Source organism: Lycorma delicatula, chromosome 5, assembly GCF_047948215.1.
Source record: "Lycorma delicatula isolate Av1 chromosome 5, ASM4794821v1, whole genome shotgun sequence".
Lineage (NCBI taxonomy): Eukaryota > Metazoa > Arthropoda > Insecta > Hemiptera > Fulgoridae > Lycorma > Lycorma delicatula.
Window position 1 is genome coordinate 176,054,585 of NC_134459.1, and position 12,022 is coordinate 176,066,606.

General features: G+C 33.1%; 1 long non-coding RNA gene across 1 annotated transcript in view; it reads left to right on the forward strand.

The window, feature by feature from the left end:
• Positions 1-2,415: 2,415 nt before the first annotated feature.
• Positions 2,416-12,022, forward strand: part of LOC142324595 (uncharacterized) — a 243,732-nt gene continuing 234,125 nt past the window's right edge. The window contains exon 1 of the long non-coding RNA XR_012756336.1: positions 2,416-2,574. This is a non-coding gene — a long non-coding RNA (uncharacterized LOC142324595). The remainder of the gene's footprint in view (positions 2,575-12,022) is intronic.

The window sequence follows — 12,022 nt, forward strand, 5'->3', positions numbered from 1 at the left end:
AATCGCTTCGACGCGGTAAGGGCGTTTTTCTAGGCTAAGGGAGCTTTTTTGCCGATTATTCACCGCCAATAACTCGGCAACCGTTAGGCCTATCGACACGTGAAAAAATCTGCCGTTCCGATTCGTCTCGGCTTCCGATCGGTAACAAAATTATCCCCCCCACAATCGGGCCCCTGCCCGAATACGGTCGGAAACGCGTATCTAGACAACCGCTCGTCCGATCGCGATCAAACAAAAAACCAAAAATTTTCTTTTTGCAAGCCCAAAAACATTTGTCCGTAACATTATTGCGTAAACCTTAGGGTTCGTCCGAAAAAGAGGTTATACAATTTCAAAAAAATTAAAAAACCCATTTACTCGCGATCGGACAAACCGATTCGGACCAAACTCGATACAGACAAGCGAGCCCCGATAGGGAAGGGATAACAGCACTCGTATTCCCGATACGGGCTAAGTCCAATTTCCGATCTCTACTTTCACCACACCGAGTCTGCGGTCGATCGCGCAAACGAAAATTTCGCCAGACTCCGGATATACGCGTTTAAAGGCGATCTAAGCTTTTTTAGCCGATGTGATTTTTTTCATAGGTTTTGACCCTCCGTTCAAGAGATGTGGCCTAAAAACGAAAAAAATTGCGATTTTCCGCCCCCTCGCCAAATATTTCATTAATTAAAATTTTATTTGGCTATAACTCTGGAACCGATCAAAAATAAGTATTTTTCACTTTTTCTTAATCGAAGTAAGCCTTCGTCGAGAGCTTTTCAACGATGTATCATAAGCGGTACTTATTTTTATCGGTTCCAGAGTTATAGCTTAATAAAATTTTAATTAATGAAATATTTGGATCTTACAAGAGGAAGGCATATCGGTTCGAATCAGACTTCATCTCCTTTTACTTTCAATTTAAATATATTGATTTTTTAATAATTATTAACCTCTGATTGTAAAAAAAATAACAATAAATAATAAGTCAATAATAAAATTTAAAAAAAGTTAATAATGAAATAAAATTTTATGTACTTTTAAAAATCTATATATGCAATTTAATAGGAAATCCCAGTGGGAAATTCCCTATATATATATATAAGCCTATAATAATTATAACAGTTGTGTTAAACGTTACATTTTTTTTTACGGCAAACTTTCTTTTTTTAAAAGTTAATTAAAAGTCATATATTTCTGTAGGCGACTAAAAATAACTCCTTTTGATTTCAATTGAATCATCTCTTTATAAAAGCTTTAAATTTTTTATATACCTATAAAAATTATATAATAAAAATAATTATTTATCCGAAAAAAATTAATTATTATTAAATTCAATAGTTATTAAATCAGCTGACTTGGGAAGACGCATTCACCACTAGACCAACCCTATGGGTATCGCAAGAAAAAACTATTCTATTTTTGGGAATTGTATTTCGTTTATATATTATCCGACCAAAATAGTACAAGTTTCATTTAATTATGTCACCTGATATAAAAATATTTCATGTAGAAATTGTAATTTGTAGAAACTACAAATTCAAATTCTACATGAAGTATTCAATAATTATAAAACAGCTGACGATGGACAGTACTTCAAATAAAAAATTAACGAAAAGGTTTTGGTGTTAGAGTTTTGTGAAATTCATCTGCAGGTCACGTATTAAAAACTTGGGCCATTAATTACGATTTTGAGGAGTAGTGAAAGACAAATTAAATTTTTTTCATTATCGTATGAACCGATTGTTATAAATAAAAATATAGAATTTATTATTCTTAAGTCGTTTAATATAGTAACTATATGTTTCGGTTATTGTCTTACTAAGGGGTGATTACACTATATAAACCTTCATTTGTATTCCTACGGTAACAAATAAGCCATGAACGCAGTTAATATATTTTTCTATTTCTTTAAGATTACATCCTGCGCTTTTATGTAGATATATACATATATATAAAAAGAGAAATTAAAGCTTTATTTCAACTCTCACTTAAACTTAACATGTTTGCACATGTCACTAGTATTATTTAATGTACTATATTTATTTTACGATTACATTTATGGCATTTATTTTATTTTTTTTTACAAATATAAAGATGAACATCAAACTGATGGAGTAATGTTAAAACAAAGTAATTCGTATTTTATTTGCTTGACGTGCGGTTATACAACTACAAAGAACAGTTAATTAGTTACTTGTTACAAAAGTTAGGTAGGTATCATGTGTTGTCTATGAACAAAACGGAACATTAGACTGAACATCGACGGGGTGGGGAATGACTGAAAGCGCGCTGTCTGACGGATTCTTATTATACTGTTGAATTAAACAATGAGACGTGCGTGTTGTGTTACGTGTTTCTGATTTAATTTTTGTAATGTTTAATATGTAATAGAGTTTAATGTATTTTCTCGTTTTACGTGTGTTGTTGATGTCGAAAATTGTTTAGTTTCGTTTATTTTTTTAAAATTTAATATATAAAATATTAAGTTTTATAAACGTTGGAAATAATGTAATTTTCTATAGACACAAATTGTAAGGCTGAATGTAATCAACTACTACCTGGCATTAATTCAACAGTTTAACTCTTCAGGTAATGTATTTTAATTTAACTCATTTCACTAATCAAAATTAAATTGAATAAAAAATTTTAAAAAATAATCAGTTAAGAATAAAACAAAAAAAAAAAAAAAAACTATAAATTTTAAGATTAATTTGGTTGTATTTATGGTAACTTGGTACTTTGTACGGTTGAATAAGTCTAATATTTTACTACTTAACAAATCAGTTAAAATTTTGGTATTATTTAAAACTTTACTATTCAGATGCTAATTTGTAAGCTTTATCCGATTGCCGTTAAGTATAGCAACTTAATTGTTTCTGTAACTTCTATTATACTGTACATATATGCAAATATTTTGATTCATTATTAACGTAGTAATATATTATAATATTTTACGCCTATAAGTTTTTACTATTTCGTTCTTTCTTTCGTTTAATTTTATCTTGTAGATAATTGTGTGAACAAACGCACATTCAACCGCAATACCACTTGTGTATTCATATGTAGTCGGTACATATACAGATTAACACGTGTATATCGCTGAGTTAGCTGGATGTAATGGGGAATCGTTGGCAGGAAGACATGTCCGGCTATTCGGCTAGACCAAGTTACAATAACTTTATAGTATTCTGCAACATTACTTCCATTAATTTTAGTCGTGTCTCATGGCTGTTCCTCACTCACTCGATCTTTCTGTTTCGCACACGTTACATCATTCTCTTCTCTCTCATCATCCCGACAACTATAGGAAAATTTCGTACTCCATCCTTTTTTAACTTGCGATACCTTCATTTAAAATCATATCAGTTTAACGTCGTATCTAACATTTATGTGACCTAAATGTTAAACCCCGTAGTAAATTTAGTAGTTTAATATAATGAGATAACTTAAAATTTCGTTTAACTTATACGATGTAATATTACTTCTCTTTCGGGACATACAGAGGATGTAAAACGTTATGTATATAAATAATAAAAACGTACATTTTTATTTTTTACTTTGTTGAAAATGCCTGCTTATAATCGAAAAATTCATTTTTTGAATAGCAGTTTAATATGATTTTGAACTGAACCTAAAAAAATTACGAAAGATACTAAAAGCTGCATCGGCAGCCTCTATCTTATTTTAGGATTATTTTACTACGCTTCAGACGAGATATTCGCAGAACATATAGAGATATCTAAATAGTTCAATTTTTGCCGGCCTCCGTATCGCGAGAGGTAGTCCTCGGCCTTTCATCCGGAGGTCCCGGGTTCGAATCTCGGTCAGACATGGCATTTTCACACGCTACAAATTATTCATCTCATCTTCTGAAGCAATACCTAGCGGTGGTCCCAGAGGTGAAAGAAAAAAAATGCAATGTATGTACGATAGGTTTCTGAAGTCCATTAAAAGATGTGTATAAAATGGACATAATTGAAATAACTTAGATTAATTCTCTTGAACTGTGCTATGTTAATTATATCTAAAAAAATCTAAATTTATAATAAAATGTAATATCTAGTTCGGTATATTTGCAAATATATTTTCATTAAAATTAACTAAAAGATTGAGCCATATTAATCTTTTTTTTTCACGTAATTTAATAGAACAATATTTAAATAGCGAGATGGTTCTGGGTTCGAATCCCGGTCAGCTACGGTAACTTTTCATACGCTATCGATTTTCACCGGGCTAATGACCGTAGCTGTTTATACTCGTTCTTTCTTAAAAAGAAAAAGTATATATATTTAAATATTTGTCGTTGTTTTTCGGAAGCTTACATAAACCTCGAAGTTTCAGTGATTTTAAAAACAACTCGTTTCTAATAATAAAAATAAAAATTCTTTTTCAAAACCCTAATCAAAATAAATTTGAGAAAATTATCAATATTTGTCATTGAATCTGCAATTCTAAACAAGTTTTCAAGATGGCTCGTCAGGATCAAAATTTGCTGTTTGTAAATTAAGCCAATTTTTAAGTATTTTTCTTAAATAATTAATGAACAGTAGATGTGTTGTTACGCATCAAATACGATTAACAAATTTAAAACTGTCCACATTCGTTGTGATCGGTGTAAATAAACAGATTTAAAACACTGCACTTTAAATAACTTACTCAGTGTTCCATATATTGTTTGCTATTGAATTGAAGGATTATTATTTAGCGATATCAAACTTAACAAGTAAATTAGAATAAAGTAAAACTGTACAATACAAGTACAAGTACCGGGCAAGTATTATTGTTATTAAATTTTTATTCTTTATTCATTATATATTGTTGGTTTTAGTTATTTCCAAAGAATTTCCATTTACGCCTGGTTTTATTGATTTCACATACCTATTATACGCCGTTCTCTCCTTGTATTGTATTTGCATGGGACTTGAGGTTCGATCTGTTTAAACTGGATGCATATACTCTGAAATTTTTAAATTAAAACAAAAATATATATATAATAATCCTGAATAAATTTTTTTTAGTTTAAAATTTTATTGAACGTAAAATATTATTATTAGTAACAAAATGTAAATAATTTAAAGCTAGGATAAATAAAATCTAACTGAAATAGATTTTTGTATTGAGCATTTTTAAAATTGCCTAAAATTGGTACCAATATTAATTAAAAAAAAAAAAAAAACTATAATAATTAGTATACTACTTAATAATGCAAAGATTTGTACTTTAACATGGGCACCCCACTCTTTGGGCCATTCATCACGCGTATGAAAAAATTGACAAAAACATCAAATTTTTAACTTGAAGCTATGACTTTCACATAATCTTACATATCATCATCAAAGCTTGTTGTCAAATCCATTCTGAGATATCGTCCTAAAATGATTTTTTACCTTTTAGCACGTTTAATTTAAGAGTAATGTGTTTAATTTTTTTTTTTAATTTCTATGTTTTAGTTCATTTAATATAACACTGTTTTTTAAAAAAGTTGTTTTTATTTATTTTTTCATTTCTACTTCTTAGTCTTCAAAAGTTGATACTTTGCAGCTGCACTAGCGCACAGGTTTGAGCGATAATATGAAATTTGAATTTTTTTCTCGGCGGTAGAAAAAATACGTTCATTCAATCTAATCGATTGAAACGACAATATCATGTTACGAATTATTCATGTTTAATGGATAAATTAAACACGGATAATTCTTTCACTAAGAAAATATGCATGTAAACGAGGTTGCGTAAGTTCGAGAGGCATTTTTTTTTCAGTTAGCAACTTAGGGGCGTCTTAGAGACTTGTAAATATTGTTAAAATATGTCATTATCAGGAGCAAACCTGTATGAAAAATTACAGAGCGAATGGTTAAGCGGAAGGGCTTCAAAATTCGATCGGAAGGTTCCGTACCGTGAATTTCACGTATAGTCGAAGAGCGAGTTAATATAAGAGGGGTAAAAAATAACAGTAGAATAATTCATATTTTCACAGAAAACTAGTTACAATCAAATTTTTGTGTCGTACCTAATATACATGTAAACATGTCTGTGTGTTTGTACCGATATTTGTTGTGAATTATATGATTTGAAACGATCTAAATGGTTCTGTAAGTACGTATTTTTTACGACCTAAACTGCTTAATTTTAAATTTATTTGGATAACTTCATAATTTTTTAAGTAGTAACTTAAATCGAGATAATCACAAGTTTTAAACGTTTATTATTCGTGCAGTGATATTTTAAAACCCCGAGTAAATTACTTTCTCTAAGAAAAAAGTCAATGATTACACGACTGTCATAATTAATATTTACAATACAATCTTAAGCTTTTCCTTTTTGCATTGTTACTTCAAAAAAAAGCTATCCGTTCTGAAAATATAATACAAAATTAATTATTTCTATCTTCATAAGTAACAGGCCAGTGAGACGGTTTTTGTAGTCGACTCAAATATATTTATTCATATAAAACAAAAGTTTTATTTTTCAGTAAGATAAAAACCCGTAACGTAAAACCGTAATGTAAAAGTCCATTTCCTCGACTTTCTTATTAGGGATTATGGACGAAAATTATTATCATTCGAAAAAGTTGAAAATACATAAATACATTCACGTACATCCTGACCCTCGTAGAGGAAGATCCCGGACGCCATAACACCCCTTACGTTCCTAGTCCTGATGGGCTTTACCGGAGATCGTCTTATAGACCCTCTGACTTTGATTACGTATCACAGTATTAGTTTGGCCTCTGTCGGGATACCATCGATGCGAATTCCTGGGCAGACATTTCCAGTGTTTTAATTCAACTTTACTATCCCTTTCGTTACTGGCTTTTCCAAATTTTTGCTCATCTACTCTTATTTGTAGCTCTCAACTAATTAAATAACCGTTTCGCGGAAGCGTGATCCACGCGCCTAACTGAGTTATGGGAAATTTTGATTATATAACAGGAAAATGGTTATTTTGTGACCGAAGGTAACAAAATAACCGTTTCCATAACTCAGGTTCAAACTAGACATCGTTATCTAATATATAAAGTTTTATTCGACTTTACTAGAAACATCTAAATTTTTATTCTTATACTTCTTTAATAAATGATTATTGCAACAACGACAGTTTTGTTCAACATCCAAATCCATCTCAGTCTGTCAAAGACAATTATGAAATCTTAACAAGAAACAAACACTAACTTACTCTGTTCTGATTCGTTTTTGGGAACGAGGAAACCTTCACCCTCCCGCAGTTTAGCTCCATCACCGAATTTCTAACTTATTCTACTTCTGTATTGAAGACGAATAACTAAACTAACGGTGGCTCGATGCCAAAACGCCTACCTTGGTGAAGTAAACGCCCAAACCGGCCCCTAGCCATCCGAATTTCACTCTGTCTATTACAGCAACAAACTCCTTTAGCCATCCTCTGCGAGGCCAGAAACCTAAGGAAGCGAGCAACTTTATTCTACACCCTTTGGGGTTTTCATTTGACAAATCTAAATTATAATTAATTCTCGGAAGTTCTCTTAACTATTCTAGTTCAGATTCGTATTTGGACAGACATAGAGAAAACGATTACTTATTTAGAACATTTTAACTTTCTTTTTCCCGTTTAGCATCCGGTAATTACCGTTTAGATAATACTTCGGAGGATGAATGAGGATGCTGCTTATGAGTTTCAATGAAGTGCATTCTTGTACAGTCTCAATTCGGCTATTTCCGAGATGTTTGGGTAATTGAAAAAACCCAACCGCCAAAGAACACCGGTATCCACGATCTAGTATTTAAATCCGTATAAAAGTAACTGACTTTACTAAGAATTGAACGCTGGAACTCTTGACTTCGAAATAAGCTGATTTGGGAAGACTCGTTCACCACTAGACCAACACGGTGGGTTACTAACTTAGAACAAAATGAGGTAAACTGTTTTTGTTATACAAATCGGTTACAGTTTTGAGATTATTTAAAATCTAATTTCTGTTAGACATCTAGTCATAGATATCAGTGTGACTTATTTGTGAAAAAGGATAGGGCTATATATGAAAACTTAACAAAAACTCTTCTGTTGTTACGCATCTGGTGACTGACGATTGGCTGTTAGATGGGAGAATGTTTAGGTCAAGTGATGGTTTAAATTTCGTACATAGAGTCGATGCATCGCATGATGTTACTGTTCGCGACTGTGAGGTACGTTTTGCGATTCATTATCTGTGACCTAGCAGAAGTTGTTTAATTACATAATCTGTCGCAATCACAATGCGGTGATGCATATAAAGCACAACAGATGCAAGAGATAAAATTGCTTTCGCTTTCATTAAGAATATTGATTTACATACGCGACCGGTCCCAGTGTTGAACAGAGCGAAGGTGTCGCTTGTACAGGTGAAAGATTTCCTGCGCTTTAGTGGGGTGGCCAACTCTGGGTAGAAGACAACGGGTAATCGCTTCAGCCCTCGCTTTCCTTATTATGCCCGGCGTGAAATGCTTTTTTCTTGAGAACGGCAATGCCGTTTTGTGGGACTTGTATCTCGTATCTTGTCGCATTCGATCCTTTGTTTACGGCAAATGAGCAAATGACATATATAAATGTCTATAATTATTTTATTGACATTTTTTCATACTACAATTTCTTCCTAAGCAATTAGAAATAAAAAAAAATTATCGTATCGGCTGCGGTTCCTCTATCGTGTTTTAAAATAAATATCTAAACTTCAATCGGGTTTAATGTAATTCTTAATTACAAAAAATTGTTCGGCTCTTCTTATGCGATGTTAGGACAAACGGATAAAAACCGGCAAGTTTTACTTTAGTAAAAATCTAAAGCTATCGTGAAAAGTCCTTTCTCCTCAATGTATAGACAAATATAGCATGTTCATGATTTCTGGTAATAAAAAAACAAAAAAAAAACAGGGTCTAAATATTTTGTTATTTGGATCGCTATATCTTACAAACATATCTGTACTAGACTTTCGTCTAGTCGCTTCCACTCTCGGGTACTTGTTGCACCGCAACACCGACTTTTGTAGAAATGAATTTTGAAATCCACCACCCGTCCATTTCTGAGCACCTTGTTAGTTCATTATACCGATTAACAGACAAATCTTTATCTTAATAAAGAGAAGGTATTCAAGCATGTCCGGACAATAAAAATCTCCAACTTCAACCCACAACTAACGTCTTTAAGTGGCCTACAGGGTAAGATTATGCATTTTCATTCAGACGAATAACAGCCATCGAGAGCAGCCTGCACCGTTTGATTTGTCTAACATCCTTCAATTCATAATAAGATTCTGATACCGCTGCAGTCCCAAGCTCCATCAATTCTGTTAGTAGATTCTTTTGTTCCCGAAATGTTGCGACAATCGTTTTTCAGTTCAATAATATCATCTGAATCTGTATGGCTCACTTCTCTCTGATTTTCTGGCGTCATGTCGCGCTCATAATATTAGTATGAACATGAGATTATCATCTACCGATTTTAGTTTCACTGTTCGCTTGCTCACAAAAAATGAATTACAAAACACAGAATTACAAGTTGGAAACGACGATATCATCGTGTCTTTCATCGATTGCTTCTTTACCAGCGCTAAACAGAATGAAGAAGCGTTTGAACAAGTTATTACATTATAAATTCCTGATCTGTGACTTCTGTGTTATACAAGTCGTGCAAGATATATAAGTGATAACATATAAAGTTGATTTCTTTACGTTTATTATGACACGATATAACCGTTTGATGCGATGAACAGAGTAAAAAGACTAATTTCAGGGCTGAATATCAGCTATAGTTTAGTCGGCTTCGTGCTGGTATGCAATAATTTTTGAGGGAAAGGCATCAGAAAAAAAATTAAAATAATATAAAATTAAATAATATCATAAAGCTTTACTTAGATAAGTTTAAAAAAAATCCTTATCCAAAGAATAGTAAAAACCTTTCGATATTTTACTTAATAAGACAGTTACAGCGATATTTTGTTTTTTCGAAAGGCCCTCCCCCCATTTCCAGTCCTATGATCCGATTTTGGCCGTTAACGAACTAGACCGAGATTTTCTAACGGGTTAGTTTTAAGGAACAATTTGAAAAATTACGGCAGTTATCGTGTTCCCAAGAAATTAATATATATATATATATATTAAAAGAAGAGACAGACTTATAGGCCACATACTAAGGCATCCTGGAATAGTCGCTTTAATATTGGAAGGACAGGTAGAAGGAAAAAATTGTGTAGGCAGGCCACGTTTGGAATATGTAAAACAAATTGTGAGGGATGTAGGATGTAGAGGGTATACTGAAATGAAACGACTAGCACTAGATAGAGAATCTTGGAGAGCTGCATCAAACCAGTCAAATGACTGAAGACAAAAAAAAAAAAAATTATAAACTTTTGAGTTGACGCTGGTTTTGGGGTCTGAGGCTGTGAAACGCCAAGATATGTCGAAATTTTCCTGAAATCAAATCATTGTATCCATTACAATACGTAGCTATCTTTTGAAATCTACTTAAAACATTAGATTGAAGAAAAATATACTGAAATAAACCGTTTTGTAATTCGAGGGGTTGATAATTCATTCGCTTCGAAAAATAGATATTTTTCGTTTAAAACATCGTTTTAAAAGATGTGTTTCGCGACACATCGTTTAATTTCGCTCTGCTATTCAGGAACGGTGTGAGGATGAGTTTTGTAAGCGGCATCCTTAAGGTATCCCCCCACAAGAAAAAGTCAGGAAAGGATAAATCAGGAGACCGAGGGGGCCACAATCCCTTCGAAATCTATTGTCCACGAAAACACCGATACAAGAAAGTCGGCTATATGAGCCGTAGCATTGTCCTATTAAAACCACGTGTAATCTATCCGGTCTGGAGGTATAGTGTTTACAAATTGTTGCACCGTCTGTATGTAGCGCTCATAGTTCACAGTGCCGGAAAGAATGTATGAAGTTTCGACTGCTGATATTGCACGCGAAACTCCCATTTTTTGTCCGCGGAGAGGAGACTAGTGCACCGATGTGGATTTCCGTACGCGAGATGCGTGAATTCTGTGCGTTCATGGTAGTTCCGTATTGCTGGAACCGTGCCTCGTCGGATCGAAACCGATCGTCCAATTCATCCCCGTCCGAGTTATGACGTGAACCGCTGACAGAAAGCTACACCTTTACCAGTGTCTTCAGGTAACAACTCGTGAACGACAGCAATTCTGCGTGAACGCATCTTTAAACGCTTGTTCCATGCCGTGCGGGCGTTACCAAAAAAGATCAAAACGGTTAGATAGACGTAGCACAGATTTCTTGGCACTAACAGAATATAAAGCTTGCACGTCGATCGACTTTTCTGATGCTTCCGTTTTCGGTCGAGGCCTTTTGGCTGCGTCTATCGCATTCCCTGTCTCTTGATTCTGCCGCTTGATGGAGAACTACTTTTCTGTGAAGGCGTTCTGGGTCTGGGCGTAACTGGCACATCTAATGTATCGGGAGGCGACGAATATATTCTGCTGCATTTTGTAACCCGTTTTACCTCGATTAAACTTGCAAAAAAAGAAGAAAACATTCTTCCGTGAGATTGTGTCGCTCTTTGAACCGTCTGTATTTTAAATAAATCGGCGCTAAGATTTTTTAAATCGTTTGATAATTTATTAAAAACGGTAAAGTAAACACGTATGAAGTATTTTATAAAACTTTACGCTTGAGAATTATTAAATATGTACTATACTTATGTATATTGAATTTTAAAGTATAGTAAACCTCTTTACGGTTTCCCTAAAAAGTTAAAACAAATTTTCAAAATGCATAAATAGGGTGTTAGAAAATTGTTTGGCGACAATAAATATGAATCGTGTAGATTGATATTTAGAAAATGAAATATTTTTAGTTATCCTTGAGTTTATATTTATGAATGTGCATTCTTTTCCAAAAATAGTCCCTTTTTAAAAAAATAACAATATCCATGCTATCAAATCTGATAATAGAACTCTCTTTTTCTGTTTAGCTTCTGGAACTACTGTAAGGTATTACTTCAGAGGATGATATGTATGAATGTAAATGAAGTGTAGTCTTGTACAGTCTCACAT